Source organism: Bombus pyrosoma, linkage group LG5, assembly GCF_014825855.1.
Source record: "Bombus pyrosoma isolate SC7728 linkage group LG5, ASM1482585v1, whole genome shotgun sequence".
Classification (NCBI taxonomy): domain Eukaryota; kingdom Metazoa; phylum Arthropoda; class Insecta; order Hymenoptera; family Apidae; genus Bombus; species Bombus pyrosoma.
Genome location: NC_057774.1, coordinates 9,276,415 through 9,299,273, shown reverse-complemented (window position 1 = coordinate 9,299,273; position 22,859 = coordinate 9,276,415). Strand labels below are relative to the sequence as shown.

General features: G+C 39.3%; 1 protein-coding gene and 1 long non-coding RNA gene across 3 annotated transcripts in view; one reads left to right on the top strand and one right to left on the bottom strand.

The window, feature by feature from the left end:
• Nucleotides 1–22,859, bottom strand: part of LOC122567350 (nephrin) — a 293,118-nt gene that overhangs the window by 162,248 nt on the left and 108,011 nt on the right. The window lies entirely within an intron of this gene.
• The window catches only part of LOC122567374, a 186,926-nt gene that overhangs the window by 153,797 nt on the left and 10,270 nt on the right, over nucleotides 1–22,859 (top strand). Inside the window, exon 2 of the long non-coding RNA XR_006316759.1 lies at nucleotides 14,652–14,826. This is a non-coding gene — a long non-coding RNA (uncharacterized LOC122567374). The remainder of the gene's footprint in view (nucleotides 1–14,651; nucleotides 14,827–22,859) is intronic.

The window sequence follows — 22,859 nt, the reverse complement described above, 5'->3', positions numbered from 1 at the left end:
AGCGCTGTGCTCGTGAACGTGTGTGTCGCGTTGCAATTAGCAGTTGAATGTAAGCGTAACAGGTATCGTTGATTGAATGTCCAGTTAGCCGCGTATGCATTGTCCAACGAAATTCCCAGGTATAACATTCACCGTTTGCTCTAACTTTGTAAACAGTAATCAGCCCCCATAATAACGCGTTACGTTCACGTGTCGACTCTTCAAATATTTAACGAACTTCGTTTACGATCCAAGCCTTTTTATTATTCCCTTTTGTCGTTCCGTTCGCCAGATACAATATCAGAAATTATTCCTGTCGTTTTACGGCATCATTCTCTGTTCTGCGTAGAATGGCATTCTTATTTATTATTGTTATTCTTTGCTTTGGAGCTTGGCGTGTGTAATAAATTTGATATCGGTCGAAATGTAGTACGTTCTACATTATACATAATAAATAATAATTTGATGGGCGCACAAAGCTAGGATTACTCTTGGTTTAATCCATCGCGAGTGAATTAATTTAGATTAACCTTGCATCTGATAGCCTGGATGGTTCGTACTCGATAAACGACTTCCAGTATCTATTTTAATGCATTGTAACGTGTAATTATCATAGCATATAAAAGAATATATTCTGCTCTGAAAGTAATTGACTAGTTAAAGCTAAGTAGTAATTAAAATAATAATTAAAGTACGATACTAAATAAATCAATGAAGGGAAACAGATGAATATGTTTCATATGCATGTATGTTAAAACTAGATTGGGAATCTTCATAGATTTAAACGATGCAAGAATATCCAAGTCAGAAGAAAATCTAAAGGTACAAAAATGTACACGTACGAAGATGTATAAAATATCCAAAGTACGGTATTCACTATGATATTCGAATCGTACAGAAGCTATACTTCATTCACTATGATCGGTACTATCAACCTTCTGATTCACACCGATTTATTGCCGACTTGTATCTACGAATATTCGAAGAAGAAACGAGACTCGTTTAACTCGATAAAGTTCAAACAGTTAAAATTAAAAATCTGAAACATTTCGCAAATAATGTAATACCTTCGGTTAGTGCAGATTACAGAGGAAACAATTCGTTTCGGAAGTATTCGCGGTTCGCGCAATAAAATGGCGACTAGCGCAACCTGAAACAAATAAATCTTGTGCTACGATATTCGACGGTTTTACAAATTGTGTCGGTCCAGGTTCGGACTTTGGGAATTATTGAATTCGCTAACGATGCATCAGATGCCAAAATCTGCAGAGTGCGGCTGAACCAAGTAATTAGTTCTGATTGAATCGTAGCGGATAGGTACGCGGGACGGCCCCGGGGCTATACGCGAATTTTAGCTATGCATTTACGATGCACCGTAATGCGTTGACTAATCTCCATTCATGCGTAAACTCTAAAATTCGATTACCCTGTCTGTTTGTTAAGTCGTATTAGATTCGAATTCAAACGTTAACGGCGCGGTAACCACTTTCCTAACGGTTTCGGGCGATTACATCGATTTTCAGAATTATACAAGAAAAACTAACAAACGAGAATGGTACGCTACTTGGCTCGATAATGAAGCGGCGTATAAATATAAAATATTATAATACGTATAGGACATTAAACTACCGATTAATGCAATCTCCTACTAAGGAAACAGTTCGTCTGGGGAAGATTTCTGAAAAATTATAGGGGAATTAAATTCATCAATTTTTGTACTAAATTTATACAAATCTCACGTCAAATTAAAGAAAGAAGCAGAGGAAGTATGTAGTAATACATTTCAGAAAAATGTATAAACGAAGAACGGGACGTTTTATGGCCATTGTCCATAATCCATGGTTATTTTAAATCAAAAACTTGATCGATCAGTATCGTCAGCGTTTCAATTTATGGCTTCATTTTATCGATTCTACCAATAATAGATATACCGATGAGAGTTCATTCGCGGGTTCGAGAACACACTCTCGCCTTTCCATTCTTCTCCCTTTTCTTCCTTCCATCATAAAACATATCTAACTGTCATACCATTATCATAAAACCACTACCATAAATTGTGACAAATATTGCGGGCGGATTTCACATATTTCTCGCCACCTTTCAGAAGGCATCCGTCAGTTTCCACAACGAAGCGATTACTAATTGCGCCAGGGAAACACTCCACGGAAGAGTAACGATCCTAAATTCGGACAGCTCGACGTGGTAAACATCGAGTCGACGGTCTTGCTCGCGTAAATAATCACCGAGGTGCAGCTCGCGCTGCGAGAAAATAACGTGGCAAACAGTCTAATGGAAATTTATGACACTGGATACACGAATGGTTATTGGATTCCGGGGGAACGGATCACGTTGCGACGAGCCGAGCCACTTCAATCGCCCCTGATTACTTCGTTTACATTCAGTTGATTTCGCTCGCGCTAATTAAACGACGCGCTGGCCTACCTTTTTATCCGCGTAACACGCGGGTTTCGCTTAACGGTGAAATGTAAGAAACCAGGGAGAAAGAAGATGAGAGTCTTGATACTTTCATGGCCTGGGTTATCACGCTTAACGTTATTACACTTTGCATTGTTACGCTTAACCCTGCTACAATTCTGGAATTTTGATATTTCAATCTGGCTCTCGTTTTTCGCCAAGCAGAAAGAATTTAATACTTTAGGAATACGTTTAACCTAAAGTTGTAATAAGAAAATCACGCGTGCTAATGTGACTTTTTCGTATTTTCTCCAAACTGAAAATGTTTCTTCTTTACGATGAAAAAAAAACACAGTCAGGTAGAAAACAGTTGGAAGTGTCAGGATTCAACGCTATTTGATGCTACCAAATGCAAGCCTGGAAATGTCTAATCTCTTCCTGTTGAAGATTGTCGGATTATCAGGAAGCCTCAAACACAGCAGTGTTAAGTGTAACGATGTAAAGTGTAACAGCGTTAAGCGCGAAGAGCACAGAATGGAAAGAACTGTCGTCAATCGTCGACAACGTTAATAAATGCAGCTTCCGCGAGGACGATGGCGCGGTCGTTCCCTTGTTGCCAGGAATATTGCATTTTTTCCCGCGCAAATGGCGTTCACACAAGCGGCACTAATTGCGGCAGAACGACGGCGCATTCTCCTCCGCCGCTTCTATATTTTTCCTCTTCTTTCGACCACGAGTTTTCCTATTCTCTTTTCTTTCCGTGAGTTTTCAAGATGCCCGCGACGACTCGTGATTACGAGTTGTTTCGCTTACTTCGAAATGCATTAAGCAAGGGTTTGTACATTTTTCAGAGAGTGTTTGATTATGTGCTCGAATAGGTCGTTTATTAATCTTGTTTGACCGAACTTCCGCGAACTTTACCGTAAACTGATCTCCCCCTGCAATTTTTTAAGACGTTGCACGACTACAATTTGCCTCGTTAATTACACGACTTCACAGCTTCGTTATATATTTGTTCCATCAACTATACGTAACAGACTGGCGTCTTAGATTATGGTTACGGCGGATGCGCTTTCTGGCAAACGGTCAAGTACATGGACTCTAACGAACGTATCTACATTGTTTTTGTAAGCAAAACGTTAGACGTTAGTATACCGAAAAACAGAGCGTACATTTGCTGGAAACTATAGTTAAATGATTACTTCGTGAATCTTATTCTCAATGTTCATTCCTCTAATGGAAAGTATAAAAAGGTTTTCCCACTAAAAACCTGCTTTTCTTCGATCGCAAGCATAGGAAGTTATGCTGTAGAAATGGATGATAGCTTCAAGTACAGTGGAAATTTTTTAAGGAATAGACTTGAAGAGAACCGTGGAAACTGAAAAAGCTGTTACCATAGATGGAATTGGTTTTCATTCCAACATTCCACTGTAACATGCAATCTCAATTTTCGATCTCAATGGTAGTATAACACGACGATTTCCTTATCTTCTCGCGTTGTACTCGAAGGAGGAGAAACTTTATCTTCCTTTATCTATATCTTACATGGGAACCATATTGAATTTGTCGAGATTGGTGTTCAGGAGAATGAATGGAGAAAAGAAAAAGACGACGAAGGCAAGCGTTAAGAAAGTTATGCGTGCGTAATTTTACCTCCAGCCGGAAGCAAAATGTTGGGTGACGTAACGGAGACTAGTTTCGATTTGTCGTAGCGCAACGACGAGCTTTCAATTCTTTCCCCGGCTCGATATCGTCCTCGAGAATCTCGAATATATTTTACGCATGATCTTATAAAAGGCCTTGCAGTCTGCGACGACGACTTTCAGGCCGGCGTTCATAAATATTCGCTTATGAGACGAGTTCCTTTCCATGTACTCGGCTTGCGTTTCATACTCTCTTTGCGTATAGAAAAGCTTGCCGAAAAATATCGTCGCGAAGCTGGCTGGGTGAACTTATTCGATAAAATATACTACTTGCATGATCTTCACGCATAAAAGTCGACAGACTTCACTCTGGATACATATTGTATTCATGCTACGTAAAATAAAAAACTTCACTACGAAGAGGGATCTATTTTCTTCTTTTTTTTTTTTTTTTGTTGAAACTATAGGAATCCTACAAATACGGGATTAAAAAGCTTGTGGAACGTCGGAAGAAAATAACAGAGAGTGACAGAAATTATACTGTCGATTAAAAAGTCCTGTAGGTATAAACGCAACACAGCGAAATGAGATAAAATGGAAACACGCAGACTTTCAATCTATTGATTCATCTTTCTCGTAGTTCAGTAATTCGCAGTTCAACGATTGTTGAAGCTTCGTACCTTTATAATTCTTTGGTATTCCCATAAAGCGTAGAATCGAATATTTTCTAATTATGTAAATAACGGCAACGCGTCAATTTGACCGGCGCGAGTAGAATAAGACACTACTTTGTCAGACTAAGGGGTTATATGGACGTGGAAGTACGTAGAACAGAATCCGCTGACACCAGACAAGTGGAATAGAATCGTGTCCCGACAGCCAAGTAGAACAGAACACTCTTCAATCGGTCCAAGTAGAATAAAATCGAATCCAGTCAGACGAGTGCCGCCGAACCACTCACTCACAATCAGTCGAGTTTCATGAAACTTCAACGGTATCACTCGACTGTTCTCTACATTGCGCTTTTCAACGTGCATTACATCCTGCTTAACTCTTAAGTGCTATGGTAAAATGAAAGTAGCTGATGCTAATAAATGGTATTAGCTGTCTGATCGGATTCTGAGACGTTATAGCAAAAGATTGTTAAAGAAGATTGCTGAGATATTTCGAGTTATGAGAGCGATATTATGATATTGTTTATAATTTTTGACGTATTCTAGAACATCATAAAAATATCCATGAAATACTGCAGTATTTGTAGTATACTCTACCGCAGTAGAATATCGTTCTCCATAACGAGTTAGCTATTTCTAACAGACGTTATTACTTTTTATTTATACCCTTCGATATCCTTCCGATAAAATTATTCATGAATGATATTATCAATAGATTTGTATTATCATCACTATTATTATCAGTATACTCGGTACGTATGAATTTCTTTCAAATGAATGCCGCATTAAAAGAATTACATCTTCCAGCTGTATAATCTCTAATTTCAACTAGTTTCTTTTTGCTAGCAGGATAATGCATACGCGAGTTAAACAAGAATTCTTGATATTCTTCTTTAACAAAATCCACCAAAGTTCCGATTGTTAAACGCATAAAATGTTAAGGATCTAATTTCAATAAAAGAACGAGCATCAAAGAAGACAAGAAATCGTAGTTTCGTTTGCTTTACACCATTACAAGAATTTCCGGGATCGTCGTCAACTGTCTGCCGAACAATTTTAGCTGCGTTAAACCGACTAACCCGACGGCTGGGAATTTTAATCCGACGACGATAATCCCAAACTTCGTTTAGGCTTAATTAATGCTCCTTCGTTGTATTAGGAGTCGCGTGATCGTATCTTTTCGCGTGGTCCTTCGAAATGTGCCATCAAATCGTTCCAAGGTGCACAGAAAGCGTTCAGGGTCGGCGAGGGGAATTGGAGATGGCATTAAAATTTTACGATACGCTATTGCACTCTCCTGGATACGATGTAATTCTCCCCTTTTACTGCCCCCTTCCCACGCGAAACTCTCGCTCTGGTTCATAATAACGACGACCATTGACCCGTGCAATTCTCCATTTCCGTGTAGGCCGGCTGATTTTTACGATCGACAAGCAAACAACGAATTATTCGATGTTCGATTTTTCAGAAATTTGTGCAGGAAATGTAGACTTTTATTGGGGGAAATTGATGGTAGGATTTGTAGGATAGTAGTATCGAATGAGTTAAGTGAGAAATGTTTTTCGTGTTTTATGTTTTTTCCTGATTTATTGACTGGTAATTATCGATTAAGAAAATTGGTAAATAGGATCCAGGCACTGTGACAGTGTTTTATGTTTTTTCCTGATTTATTGACTGGTAATTATCGATTAAGGAAATTGGTAAATAGGATCCAGGCACTGTGACAGTGTATAACGATGTAGAGTATCGTTCGTTTAATTCACCATTAAGTATTCTTCCCATTTTCTGGAAATACTCGCGTGACACAGTTCTTCGTGCTACCTTCTTCATTGGCTACGTTTATTATAATAATAAGCTGTACGTTTCGACCACTCGCGGAGAGACACGATCGCGAGGAAGCGCGTCAACGGCAGTCGTAAATTCCCGTTACGATTAGGCAATCGACGCCACGAAATGTTCGATCCCCTTATTTCTGCTAGGATAACAGGGGCGCTTCAACGAGTATGACACTGAATTTAACAGGTTATAATATTATATACTTCCAACAATTTTATATAGAAGCTATTTACGCTGGTGTGTAAATACAAGTTAAGTAGGCGAATGATCGACCTATCGAGGATGAAAACCTGGTAAAGAGATGTTGACTGTTCCAAGATTGGAGAATCAGTGAGGTTCAGTGACGATGCTGTGGCAGAGGAAAGCTAAGGATGGGTGTGTCTGGCGCACGGGACCATCGGATTTGTTGATGACAATTTTGGCTAGGAAAGTGAGGGCAATAGACATTGCTTCTGATTGGATAATAAGAAGGTTGATGGACTAGGAAGGGTCTTAGCCGCCCCCGAGAGAAAGTTGCTAGCGGAAGATACCAACTTTCCCGTATCTTCCTGTAGTAGACGGTAAATGCAAGGAACACTTGGAATAAAAGATACTTGTTTGATCTGAAGTACCTTAATTATGGAAATGCCAAGATTTAGTTGGGTCCTGAAGGCCATTGAGGGTATGCAGCAAAGATGTGTAGACATCTGGCTGCCATTTTGCCCTGGATCTGGTTTGTGTACAGTCACCGGACGTAACACTATATTTGAATTAATTTCTGTTTCGTAAAACGTAATGAACCTAGATGTGAATTTTATGAGGCATTTTATTTCGGCAGAACAAGTCAATTCCTCGAAAGTCATCTGTCTGCTTAATTAATGATCGATCACGCTCAATCGCAAGGCGTAGTCGTTCATGTCGTCCATTATCAAATTTCGAAATAAATTTTTCTATATTTTTCTATGAATTGCTTGGCTTAAAACATAGAACAAAATATTTGCAAAGCGATAGTTCCCATCGCTAAAGATAATACTTCTCCATTCGTTTCTTCAAAACGGGAAAACAATTTGCAGGAACATTATCGCGTAAAATTGAATCGCCTCTGCTCGAATCGAAATGGAATCGATTAGCGTAGCGAAGAAGAAAAAACAAGGGTATCTGGCAAGGATGCCCGTTCGATTTTACAGGCAATATCGAGTTTACAACGTGTCGGGCGAATATAGTTGGAGCTTGGAACACGGCAATCTCTCGTGTTCGCGGCGCATAATGGATTCCGTTTCGAGATTTCCACGGCGTTAACTAGCGCAGCGAGGAGAAGTTGCTCGAGTTTCGGTTAAAGTGGTTCGCGTAAACCGAATTTTCCGTGGCACGGCTGAGCGAAATTTCGATGGTAGACGAATTCAGTTGCTTATCAACAAGGGAGAGAGGGATAGATAGATAGATAAATAGATAAATAGATAGATAGATAGATAGATAGATAGATAGATAGATAGATAGATAGATAGATAAATAGATAAATAGATAGATAGATAGATAGAGAGAGAGAGAGAGAGTTATAGAGGAGGAAAGAGAGATCAAAGGCGTCCGAGGAATTATGCGCCGGCCAGATTTACGTGAACTGGCGAAGGAACCAAGTTTTCATCGCTGCAAGTGCAATTACTAACAACTTGTGAATTCGCTTGAGCAACAATGCGATCGGTCTGGAATCGCGGCAAAATTTGCATATTGCTACGCGTTGATATAAGTGTTCCGTATGAAACACTGAGAAATGTAAGCGACGCTCTTGTAGACTGTAATGGTCGAAACGTTCTTTCGGGTTTTATGCAACGGGGATTCGTAAAGATGTTGACAAGGTTTCGTCGAGTTTAAGTATTCCCTTGTAAGTATCACGTAAGCAGAGAGACTTGAGATTCTTGAATTATTAGTTCTCTTCAACTTGTTAAGCGAGAACGTATTTTGTTGCACGCGGATAAGAATTTGACATTTACCTGATATTTAGAATTATAGGATCGTTATTCTCGATTTGGAAATATTTCAGTAAGAAAGAAAATGAACGATAATTTATCGAAATGAAATGAACGGACAGAATGAAAAATATTGCTGTCGCATTTTTTCTCGTTTTTGGATTACAGATCAGAAAATTGGCGTAATTGGCGCGCTTATACCTAATTCTGTCAACGATCCAGCGGTGCACGTACGTGTAAACAATTTCAATTCCCGTGTAATTAGTTTTCCGATGCGCGGATCTCCCGAACCGGCATTTCCACCGGCATTATCTCCATTCTACGTGGCTGATTAGCAAAAACTTCGCCGGCAACCGTTCCGTGAAAATGATCGTCGGACCACGCGCAATCGAGATACCATCCACAATGTTTATGGGGAAACTATTAAATTGTCTTGATCTAAATTTCTGCCCCAGTCTGAAAATGTTCTCCTCGCTAGGACAACTCGTGTAAATTGTTCGCACAGAATCTATGGACAATCGTAAATCTAGAATGGTCGAAATACTATAGAAATATATATTCAATAATATCGTACACTCTAAATTTTCATAAGTTGCATGAAATTTCAGCAAATTACATAAATTTCTTTTCTGATAACAGAATAAACTCACGCAGTCGATATTTTCATACGTTCCATGAAATAATAATCCATTAGAGCGAAAAAAGCGAAAAAATTAAAAATACGCTTTCTCGATAACCGCAATCGTTATACCGCGAATTTTTTATATATTTCTAGAAAATGCGAGCATACAAGAGCACACAGAATGCTCATAATATGTAAAAATATGCAAAAAATATTCAACCTACGGTACAATAATATTCAATAGATAAAACAATCGTTTACCTGATTTGCATTTTTTCAATTATATTCGTAAAAATATGAATTTCCATAAATATCAACAGTTTATTGACCATTGTCACGCAACAAAATGGGAACCAAGGGGGAAGATGTTTCACCGTGAATCGCTATGATTTCATGGGAGTTGTACAAAACCGATCGTTGGCCGTTCAGTCACGATAACTATTACATTAGAGCGTCGCTATTACAACCACGTCTATGGTTATGCATATTTGCCAGTCCCAAAGTTCAAAGTTGTTCAGGTACACGTTGCGCCTTGGTATCCGTAGCCGATGTTGGCAACTTCGTTCGCGCTGTCCCTTCGCTACTTGGTTCGGTAGTGTCCGTTACCACCCTCTAGCTGATTAGCTAATCGCGAATTCCACTTAGTTAGAAAGCTGCCAGCCCATTTCAGTTAACGTCCCGATGTATGTACATATATATTTACGTAACAAGAGTCACATCGATCGCATGCAACGTTGTTCGTTAACGTGGCTCCTTGAAATTCGAGTAGCTTTATAAATTACCAGTTTTCGTTGCAGCGAACGCCACTCCAAAGTGGATATTGCGCTTGCACACTCGCTCGTGTGTCCACTCGAGTCCTTTCGAAACTCTCTCTTCATGTAACGTTTATTCAGAGAAAGTTGACTGTCGACATCGTCGATTTTAGCGGTCCCGTTTGTCGGGCAAAATTGCGCTTGCTGCCCAATTTCGAGGAATTTGTGTCCTATCGATTCGAAGCTTCTCTCAACGATCGGAACCTATGGTATTTTGGATTGCCAACTTTGCAATTTCGTGTAACTTCTGTTTTGAAGTTTTAAGCTGCTCGAGTTTCCTTGTTAGCAACGATTTGATGTACCTCGCTTCTTAGTTTTGTTCTACCTTTCTAATTAAATATCTTAATGTTGGAACAACGAACTTTCATTCGTTTACTTCAACGATAGCAATATTTTACTCACATTCCATACTTTTAGGAACATTCAAGTGTACTTAAAAATGTACTACTCAAACTTAATAATCAAAGAGATCTGCGAACGATTCGAATCAAAGACACCGGCAGATATCGAAAGACCGAAACTCAATCTTCTCTCCTTTTTACGACAAGTCGAAACGACGTCGAACGTTCTCGCCAATTTAATCAGAATTCTACTCGGAGACAACGAAAGTTCAAAGGCGGAAAGAGCATTCCACGAGTACTCGAATGACAACGAAGAGGACGAGCTCGTAAAACTGCGACGAAACAGCCGATTCGACAGTCCTATGTGACAATTCGCAACGGTCATCCTTCCTCTTTCCTCTTGCACATACGCCGATAAGACGTGTTTAATGAGTGAATAAAATTCCAGGGAAGTTTGTTCGCTTAAATTGCGCGCTTCTTACGCGGTCATATCCTCGTCTGATCGTTATTTCGAATTTTATCGAGCCGCCACCGCGGTCCGTTTGAAATTCAAATTAAATTAACCCGGGTCGAGGGAAAGACCGCGGAAGGGCGCACACGTCCCTGGAAAAATGGCCAAATATAAAATTCACCGCGCGTTCACCTTCGATCGATCGAACCGCCTCGGCTCGCCAACAGTTCGACCAGTCGTCGCTTTTTTGACGATTCGACGATTTTTATTTTCGTGCTCAGCAAACGCGTGATGGGCAATTACAATTTCCTAGCAAAATTATATTATCATTAGCAGACTGCGGATTTTTATGCAAACTCATATTTTTACGAATACCTTTTATAAACTTTCACAAACTAAGACGTAACTAGAAAATTATCTCAGCATTGTTTCGTATATTTGGCAATATTTTACAATTTGATCAGTATCTTTAATTTTCTTCGAATTTCAGGGCTATTTAAAAGCTGTTTAAGAAGATGAAATATCACGCGGAAAGAAAAGTGTCGCAAACTACTCTAAGTATAATTAATTTTATATCAAAGCTGAATCTACGACTGAGAATTTTGTATCTTATTTTTTTGTTTAGAATTTTTTATTTGGAAATTCGTTTAATGTGCAAGCAAGTGCCAGTATCGAAAACTTGAAAAGGCAAAGTATCATTTAAAAAGCTGTCGCAAACAATAATAAGTGTCTTTTATTTTATATTCAGACTAAACCTAAACTCAACTCAGAGTTGTGATGCAGAAATTGGAATATTATCAAGTAGGAGCAACGAACAAGATTCTCAGAGCCATCGACATCGCTACAAAGTTCCATTCTTGTTTATTTATTCTTTATCCATCACATTTTGTGATTTCAATTTATTGTTAATGAATTTCTTTCTTAACCGGTTAGTTTCTGTCGCTTGATTTGAGTTTACGATCATATAGTTTGTCTCAGGTTTTAGTCTTATGTTTAGTTTCAATATAAAATTAATTAATATAAAATAAAATTAAAATTACAAGTATCTACAAATTTTAGAAGGTATAGAAAAATGAGTAAATTCAGAAGGTATATATTACCTTCTAAATTACTTTAATAATAAATGATAAACAATTCTAAATTACCTTCTAGATATATTACCTTCTTAAATAGCTCTTTTGCATATGTTAAAGTCTGAAGAAAATCGAAGATACCGAGCAAATTGTAAAAACTACATATTGCCGAATATTTCATACATATTATGTCCTTTTTTGTACATACTCGGACTCTTTAATTCCTCATAAATACGTAAAAATCCATATTCTAGTCATTAGGAAGCTGCAGAACGTTGTTCGAAGCTGTTTTGCGATTATTGTTCGATTCGTATTTTCCTGTACGATTTATATCTACTTGCTAAACTAGATGGCATCGTTAGTGAGATGGCAGGTCGAACAAACGGGCAAGTGACTATTCGAGGGTCGCGTCGCTTCAAATTTAAGTTTCAGGGGAAAGAGAGCGTGGCTGGAAGCCGGAGAACCCACGGGAATCACTGGCTGCGCTGGTGCATGCACACGATGACTCGCTGCATTAACCACGACGGGACTTTGTCTGTTCGGGGCCGCGTGACGCCGCTTTCTAAATCAAACTTTCATCCGCGAGGGGAGACATCAAAGATTTTCACTCGGCTAGTGACGTGCACCCGTCAGTTAGTCGACTCCCCGGGCAAAAGGGGAATGGTTCTTTGCTAATTTGACCGACAAGGACGAAGATGGCCTCTAATGGGCGTCCTGTGTACCAACTCTCGCCACGAGGGTGATTATGGAGCACCCTAGAAACCGTCGAAACGAGCCAACTTGTTTCAGCTGTTTCGGATGGATAGCTGAGATCCGGGCATTGGTTAGCTTAGAGATTCTTGCTACGGTGGTTTGAAAAACCTCTGGACTGGCTCTGTCTGAGTCGCAACTGGTATAAATTTGTGTAAAGTACAGGCTGCATTAAATTTATAATTTTCATCGTCGATAACTTTTAAACAAAATTAAAAACAACAATCATTTCAATACGAGTCATTTATTAATATCTGGAAATTACGGATAATTAGAGCTGTCTAGCTCCGGGCGCTGTACGAAGTCTGGTCGAGGAACGTATCTCGTCCAAGTCGTCGAACACTACCTCAAATATGTTTCGTGATCTTTCTTGCCGATACAGTTGCAAGTTTGATGACGTTGGCCAACCAGCAGCTTTTAATCGCGCGAGAACTTGCCGGGGACAAGGTTTGACAGTGCGAAGAGCAGAAAGTCCACGCTCGCCACTCGACCGAATTAAGGGCAACCACGTTAAGCGATTCAGAGGTGGACGATGTTTAACGAGAGCATTAGGTCCATTTCGATTACCGTTCGTTGCTTCTTCGCGGATTTACTAAGGCTCGTGTAATTAGTTGCTTGACATCGTTGCTTCCAAATAGGCTGGCGATTGCGAGTCTGGATTTCGGATGATTCTAACGCGTACAATTATTCAGCCGTGTAAGGAGTTTGTCGAACAGCGTCCCGTGTTTTGTATGCAGCCCCGGAATCGGAGTACGCGAGAACCACGCTGACAATGCGAATACCTCTTTCTCCGAGTTTAATTAAATTTTCTGGGCATCCGTCTTTTCGTATTTCGCCCAGAGGAGCGAGAAATTGATTTTAGAAAATGTATTATTCGAATGGCACGGTGGAAACTGGATAACTTTGACACAAAGTTTCCTACCCTCGAAGATACGTTTCCGCGTTGCCATTTCATCAAACAATTTTATTCTTTATTAAATTTCCGTTCTTCTTTACTTTACTTTACTTCTTTTTTTTGCTCATTTACCTTATCATTCTATCAATAGATATGTAAATTATTGTATCTTTTAAACACGTTTTATTATCACATAAGACTAGCGTAAAAGGAAGTGGTGAAGTGTTCGTCAGACGAGAATTAATTATTAACGAAGAATCGAACTTCGTAAAAAGATGATTAGCGAAGCTGAAAAAGAAAGATCGTGGGTGAAAAATCTCTTAAACGCAGTTGGCACAGTTATCGATCGCGAGTGTATGGAAATGAAATGGACGGGAAACAAAATTATCTGTTGGCGAATTCGGTGGACGTACTTTTTTAATTAACAGCCGGGACACGATATAATTGAGAAGTTTATCGGGGAAAGCGTGTGCTCGTTAATTGATCATGTTCCATTGCGTGGTCGATTATCTGGTCGAAGCGGCTTGTGAAGTATTCAGGATACTTTTGTCCGTTGCGCGGTTGCCTGCGAAATTATTTACACCGACAACGAGCTACAATGAGCCAGATGTAAAACAATAGCTCGTGGTTCGTGCGAAAGATTCGCAAATGCGAGCACGGCGTCGCTTTACGGAAGCAAATAGAATTGGACGTTTCGCTTTTTATTTTCCTTCCTTTTATTCTTTTTCAGATGTTTTGAACGAGATTAAATTGTATTATCGACTCGGCACACGCAGCAATTTCCTTCTTCCTTGCTCTTTAGATTTCTCGCGTTCAATAAATCGTACAGAAGTAAAAACGAACGTAATTTCGAGCGTTTATCAACGATTTGCAGATGTATTCAATTGCAATATTCTTCTGTCCATTGTTGAAGATGTAAATCTACATGTGGCCTTGGATCGGTCTACAAAATGGTCTTCGAGTTGTCTTAAGATAACTTGGAATGATTTTGATTAAGCTTCGAATGTTGCGAAACAAAACTTGCAATGACCTTCGAATGATTAGAGAAACCACCTTTAAATAACTCAAATACGATCTTCAAGGAAATATCCTTCCAAAGATCTTAGAATGACATTCAAGTTGCCATGATCTGTAAGCGACTGTCCAAACTTTCCTATTCTGGATTTCTTCGTTCAAATGTAAACCGATCTTAATTTGAAACAAATTTTTGGTTTCAGCTTTTTCTCTTTGCGTTGGACAATATTAAACGGAGAAAATTTTAGCGGATCTGCCACAGCTTGTTGTTCAAACAAGATCTTTTTTCTCAAACGGACGCAAGCGACACGAAGATGCGACTAGATCCGGCGCAAAAAGCTAAAGCATGCAGTCCGGCAAATGCCCTAACGTAAAGAGGTAATAATTCTTGTTTTTACAGACCTCCGCTAGAGAACGTTACGTAAACATAATTTAAACATCCCTCGGAAGCAGATAAATCAATGGATCAACGAGTTTTTACCCGAGCGAGTTTTTCTCAGCTCGTTCTCCTTTAATTCGCGAAACAACAGCTTCCTTATTTCACCTGCTACTTGCTTTTCGCATGGAACGAAAATGGTGTTACGAATTAGAAAATATTCTTCAAAATGTACATGTGTTCTTATAAATATTCTTAAAACGATAGTTTTAAACCTGAACGATATGTTCCGGTTAGTTAATTCTGCAGTTACGAATTTCAAGTATTTTCAAGCGATTTTTATTCACAGTACTCGCGGAACATATTTGGTACTTCGTCGCTCTTTTTTATCCTGCGCTCTTTTTTTTTTTTATCGTAAAACAGATGCTATTTTTCGAACACTGTACTTTACACTAGATAACATAATCGAAAAGCCAACAAGCACCGATAACGTCGCGTTTAATATGTAACATCATGGCCACTCAACCTCGAAAGCGGGCACATATCCAACAATTAACCGCGACCAGCGTAGCTTAACTCTGACGATCGGTCGACAACCAATCTCCAACCAACTAACGCTTCAACGTCAACGCCTCTATATTTCCACTATTTCAACGAAATATTCAGAATTGCCGCTTTACGCGCTTACGTTGCGCGGATCAAACAAAATTGCAATTTTCATTTTTCTCAGCTGTGATTGAGCCAAGTTATACAGAAAGCTACCACGATCCTCGATGATCCGAAATTGAGCGAATTTAGTTTGAGGATCTCGACATAGAAAGAGAAATATAGCTTTATCTCTATTTGGTATATTTTATCTCTTGTCGTTGTTTTACGATACTTTTCATTGGCTTATTTAATAGCGAACAGTATAACTGATATGTAGCTTGGCATGTTTTCTGCAATGTAATTATAAGTTTAAGATGGAACTTCCACTTGGTAGTTTTAATAATTGCATAATCTAAGAGTTTTATAGATTGGAAAGTTTTTGCAAAATAAAGAGCACATAATTAGCAAATAATGTGTAACTAATATTTCGTCATTTTGTGGGTTGGCAGGTTTTTGCATAATTTGGCCCAATTTTTGTTGTATTACCGCGCAAGTAGTTCAGTTCTTCGTGGTTTTTAAATAGATTTATTATGATTTGTTAAAGTTACATGCTTACTATATATATGATCAATAAATACAACACTAGATTATATAACGTTGCTGCGACTAAACGATCAATTTATGATCGGTTATTCAATTCTACTTCTGCGATGATTAAACAAATTCTTCTCAATCTTCGTCAATTGAATTTCCACTCTCATTTCCTTTCCGTAAAGGTATAAGGTGCATGAACGATCCCTGATAATTACTACTCAATTATCTAGTTGAGCGCTGATCAATGAAGAGATAGTTGAACTCTTCAACGTTGGCTATATAAATAAAAATAATTTAAAAGATAACAACTTAGAACTATATTTGTTCCTAATGTCCGACCAATCCCTTTCAACGTTCCACCATGATATTTTAAATTCTACAATCTTGTCGAATGAAGCGGATGTTCGATAAACCCGAACCGTATGCATTTCTGCCTTATGCAGCAATTTTCCAATCGAACTGCGGTCTCAAATCTTTCCTCGTAAACCTCATCGGTATTCTTTCGTCCCGAAAACTCTGCCCCTTTCTTCTTATCGCGTTCTAAAAACGTAACGTATCCTCATTGTTTGCAAGATTTCTCTTATTGCACGGTTTACGGTGCATCTTAAACCGAATCATGACTCCTTTCATCCGGTATGTTGCTCGCCCGTTTATCCGGAAATCGTGCTGGATTCGGATGGAAACTGGTAACCGCTAGCCGGATGTCAACTGCATTTTTTATGGGATTCTGCGTCCCCGGCGTCTTATCGAGCGACGACGAGCGAACGTTCCACGGGGGACGCGCAACCGCATCGCGATCTCCACTTTGTCCCAGAGATTCTCCGCTCAGATTCCTTCTTCAAACTTAAGAAACGTTTCCTTGCGTCGGAAATGCATTTGACGTGTAATTAACATGGTTGTGGGAGGCGTTATGCTATGCGAAGGAATTACAAGGATGTCTGCCAGTGGAATCTCGTCGAATTTATTTTTAGAAGTGGCTTGAAAGACCAGCACGGTGATGACGAATCGTACACGATCGTAGAAATTACATTGCATTTTATTTCAAATGGCTCGCATTTTTCGAGCGAAACTTAATATGATAAAAGGGTTTCAAGGAAGGTTTGGAGGTTGCTAGTGGAGTCGACAGTGGGTAACTTAGTCGCGTGTCAAGCACTGGGATAGTAGAGACCAGATCGAAAGTCATGTATACGGTGTTCCCTAGCTACGAAACGATGGGAAATAAAGGAAAATTAATAGGTAATTAGGTAATAATACTATATTCATTCGCTTCAGAACTGAAGAGATTTTGAACATTTTACGGCCGCTGCTACTTTTTTTAGTTTACCCTAAACGATGAATTTTGTTATCTTCTTGTTACAGAAGAATATGTTAAGGTCGTCTTAAACAGAGATTTAAATAAATTCCTCTCTTAAATAGATCCATTTGATTTGTTTATATACCATCGATACGTTTTATTATTTCCTACAAAAAATGGTATTGATTGGCTCGTGTCTGAAGAATCGTCTGACGACAATTATAAGTGGACCGCTATAATGTAAACGTTCGATACACCCTCGCTAACCACCGGTCCCTTCAATCGCATCACCCACAATGTCAAACAGGGTTCACTCGTTGACAGCTCATCATCCAGCATAGCAACGACGCACAATATCGTTTGAACTTACCAACGAGAGACATCGAAAAAGGGTCGGCGCTGGGTAGATGGAGCATTGTATCATCAGCGCGAGTCCTGTCGTCGGTTTTGCTTGTTCGCCCCTCGCGGGGATAAAAAGTGGAGAAAAAGAAGCGACGAATGGGGAAGGCTGGAGCCGAAAATGCCTGCCAGCCACTCCGCTTCTATCTCTTTTTCGCCTGTTCGGCCGCGCCAGGGGGAGAAAACAGAGCACACACGGTGTGCAGGATCTATTCAAAGGCATCAAGGGACTTCGCGCGATGCACGGAACGGAAACTGAGTTGCCGTCCGGAGATTAATTACCGAGTTTCAAGGGGATGGATCCGGAACGTCCTGTGCAGTGCTATAACAACCGCGTTATGGGTTGCTGCGAATAGGAACGCTATACACCGCTCTTGAGTGAGTGAGGACGAAAGAATTTTTCAACATGCCGGTTACTTCATTACGGTTTTCAACGTCCACGCTTCTTTTTTTAAGGGGCTGTTTCTGTTCCTGGTTCTCACGGTCAATGTTTGCACATTAACACGTTTGCAATTTAGCGGCGCAAGTATACACGTGCATTAGACACGTAATTTTTTATACGAATCGACAGCTGGAAATCGTTTAGAAGACGGATAGACTGTGATTATTATATTTGCTTATAAATTTTCTATAGATCCATAGAAACACAGTTCGAATTTTCTATAAATGCAGTGTAGTAGAAAACGATAGGCGTGAACGCTCTTTTCAATCGAAAATGTGTAATCGCGGATGTCCGACTATTGCGGGGCACTTCCAGAAGATTCGTTAATGAGGAGAGATCGTTGAGTATTCGATGATTTTGTTTGAGCTTGGTGAATTTACACGTGGAGCAATTTTGCAAGTAACCTTTTTCTTCCTTTCGAAATTGTATTTTGAAAGTCACGAGCTTGTGAAAGTTCATGACTAGATTACTTTTAAGCGAAAGAATAGAATTTCATACCGCGTTGTCGTACAATGTCTGTCTTCTTTCGTTTTTTCTTTCTTCTTTTTTTTTTTTTTGTTTCTATCCGGGGACTGTGCAATCTCTTGGGTATTTTGTTCCCCAAGCATTTGGAATTCTTTTGTGAATACGTTGACTTGGCAATCTTGGAGAAGTTTCCAGAAGCAATTTCGGTGCTTCCACAGGGAGGAAAAACAAAATTACAGTCACTGCTATAAAGGGACTTAATTTACCGGCAATGAAATTTCTCCTATGATAATCGATTACCTGTTGCACGAATTAATAATCTCTATCCCATGCCAGTTAAAATATTCCAATGGATATCCTGGATTTTAGAAGCTTGTTAAACGGACCACGAATTTTCACAGAAATCCTATCTTTCGACTAGCTTCCAAAATTGTAAATTCTATATATTTTTAAATCGTGTAAATCCCAAATAACAGATTTACTTACGGGCCATACTATCCGTATCAAATGTAAAAAATAATCGGATTTCACGGTCCCTGAACTATACGAATATTAATAAATTTTTATTAAACGACCGTGTAACCTTGCCGAATAATTAAAAAAATTTCATCTTTATTTATTCGAGCGAAATATGTAGCGAATCGAGGAAGGACTCCGTGAATAATAAATAATTTTACATCCGACTTCTTCTTGCTGGATAATAAATTATTTATGCGTCGCGGTGTTAGGAAAGAGAAAATACATTTCAAAATATCTCTGTACTTTACGTGTTTACCGCACACACCTCTGCCAACGCTTCCCGTGGCTCGTTTTACGGACCGTCCCACCCTTCGCAATATTTCACTTCTGTTAACCGTAAAAAAATATTCTGTCCCAACTTACAGACTCTCGAAACTTTTGATCGTCACTCGTTCCTGTGGTCGATTTCTTCGGAGTTTCCAAGTTAACTTGAATATTTCGCTCGGACTCGAGATATCGGACACTCGTAATTTACGTACCGACATTTCTCGTACGACTTCCGCTTCGCACCGTGTTCTTGCCACTTGAAGAACGAAAAAGAAGAGGGAGGAAGAAAAAAGAAAATAGAGGAAAAGAAGAAAAATCACTCGTCACGCGACGTTCTAAGAGATTTATACGGCATATCTTTGAGAAATTCGTGTGCTCGTCGTACAGATTTACACCGGTCATTTTGTTTCCACTGTCACGAATTGAAAAAAGTCTTGAATGAAAAAACAGATTAATCTTCTGAAATTTTGTAGAAATTTCAATAGCCCTATATCTGTAATAATAACTCCTATATAATTACCACCACTTTAAAAGAATGCTATTTCCAAGATGCTGCTCCATTACATCTCATGATCTTTTCGAAATTTTTTCAGTCTAAAGATAACGTGTAACACGTTGCAGATTTAAGAGAGAAACTGATCTAGTAATTCTAGAATAAAATGTTCTTGAGGAAACACTCCGAAACTCTTTGATACATTACAAAATCTTTTGAAAATTCAGAGCACCTACTTTCCCATGTTTTAACAACCATTAAACCTGTGACCTTTGCCGAGCCATTAAATCTACAGCTTTCATCCAACCGTTTCCTACGGAACCAAAAACCGTTTCTTTCAAAACCCACTTCCTTCCGAGCACCATCGATGCAAACACGAAAGCTTAAAAAAGGAACTAGCCGAAGACCGAGAACACCTCGAAAACGGGTTGAATACTTCGAACGAAACTGAGAAAAAAAGAAGAGAAAAAAGAGAAAGAGAAGAGAAAGGGGGAATGCGGGTAAAAATAGGGTGGAAAGGGGTTGCAGGATGTAGGAGGGGGGAGTGCATTGGGTGCAATTTCGGCGTTGAAGCCGCGTTGGTACGGGAATCTCTTCGACGCTTCACCGGAAACCTATTCCCTCGAGCGAGCCAGCAAACAGAGGCTTGCACATAGGCCGAAACTTTTGTTTTCGCCGCGGCGATGCAGTCGAGGTCGCGCACAATGCACACGGCTGTGCATTCTCCTTTTCCTTTTTTTCCCCTTCTCCTTATCCGCCATTTTGACGCGCGATCGAACCGTGCAGTCTTGTTCTCAAACCGGAAACCGACGACGATCGACCATTGGAACACCGCTTTTTTCGTCCTTCTGTCGTTAAATGAGAGAACCTTGGAGTTCTTCAATGTGTCGGTTCGTTTTGGTGGTTTCAAGGGGTTGTTTATCGTAATGGGTCTAAGAGTGTCGTTATAGCGTCGTTACACAAGTTGGGAGGTTTTAGGTGTGGAGTCGTATTGTTGGAAAATTGCCTCTTGTAACTTAACGGTTCTTAATAGGTTAGACATAGAGTGTAAAGAACGGGTAAGCTTTTTCCCATAGAATCTTCGTGCAACACAGAATGTTTGTGTTATACCAATACGATACTGCAATATTATATTTCGTAATCATTTCTGTTTAATGTGTCTCCAAGAAATGATTTATATTTAGAAATGCCACTTTATTATTGATATTGTATACTTGATATTTAATAACCGTGCTTTAGCAGTAATTCCAGCTTGTTTGAAGCGAATGTCGTATCGATAGGATTACGTTACGCAGCATTATTTCAATTCTGTCTTTGCATAATTTCGTTACAATATACGTATATTCCATAACCGTGTTATACCAAACAATTGCAACGTCAAATCAGATTATGCTTAGGTAAATTGAGAATTACTTCATCCTCCAATTTCAAATCAGACTCTTGCAACGGATAACGAATAAACAAATTTCCATTGTTACGGTGTTTAATATTATAATAATAATGTACAAGATTCCAATGTGTATTCCTCTTTAAATCTCTTCTTAGTAGATAAATCTTATTTCTAGAAGCAAGATTTTCACCATAATTAACTTTCACACAAAAGCGTGCAATTACAACGCGTTACGAACTCGCGGCACAAATCACTTCCACCAAACGATATACGCGTGTCGATCCGTCAGTCGCGAACGCATTATCACGCGCAACGCACCAATAATTCCTTCCGGTCGAACGAATGCGGGTCAGTGTGCTAATAATCGTCACCGTTATACCATTCGTACGTTAGTACGAGTTAACAGGGTTGGATAACTGGTGCTCATAACGATTCCTACCACCTTCCTTCCTTCTCTTTCCTCGACTATTTGCATACATTTCCTCCAACACTTCGAACGAAGCCTCGGATAACTTGAACACTTCGTACAACGTCTGATGAGGCAATAAAAATACGTTTCATTAAGGCAAGGATCGTTTAATTGCCGGTCGTTCGGACTTAAGTGTATCGATTCGAACTGATTTCCGGTTATTTATGCGTGCGGCCACTTCAGAGGGATTAGTTGAATGTTTAAAGAAGCGAAGGAAACCGTTTCGAAACTCTTGGTGGATCTTCCTCTTTTTCCTTCCCTCTTTGGACAGAAAAGATACGGCTTCGACTCTTGCAACGACCTCGGCTGCGATTGGACGAGGGAATTATCGAGTAAAGGAGAATCAGAACGCTTTGGATCTGGTGTACTTTATAAAGATTGTTAAGAATATTTAAATGAAGGAACGCCGAAGAGACCGGAGATATAATTGCGGTTGACGGAAGGGCTTTGGTAAAGTGATTGGCTAATTGATGGCTTTAGACTCCCGCGAGAGTTGCTACGAAAGTTACTGGATTTATTATGAGACTCAGTGTTACCGATTCTCTTAGTTGGTGGTAACCGATACCACGAATCGCTAAAATCCGATACCGGCCAAGTTTGGACACTTGGGACTTAACGTCAAAGTCTTGCGAAATTCGATACCACCATTCTCGATTTATGGAACTTTCTAACACCATTCGTGCGTAACGAGGACGAATCCAACCTCTGAGATTCGAAATATCAAGTATCAAAGTTTGAGTCCGAAGAGTCAATAATTAACAGTAGGATAGAACAACCTAAACGCGCGAATAATTTTGTTTGTATTTCTCTAAAAACAAATTACAAATTACCAAACATCTCGTCGATCATTCACTTCGTCGATTAAAGTTAAAGTATAAAAATATAAGTAAATATGTTCCATGCACACAGAGTAAATCGCGAGTTATCCAAAAATGTATAGATCATTCGTCTCACCGGCTAATATTAAATATAAAAATTGAAGCCAATATTCAGCTCCCAAACAGTCTATGATTTCAAAACATATATACGTATATACGTATTAATTCAAATACGCAAATGTTTGCATATAAAACATCGTTCTTAAAAGCAAAGTACGAGGTACCGGCTTGGCAACA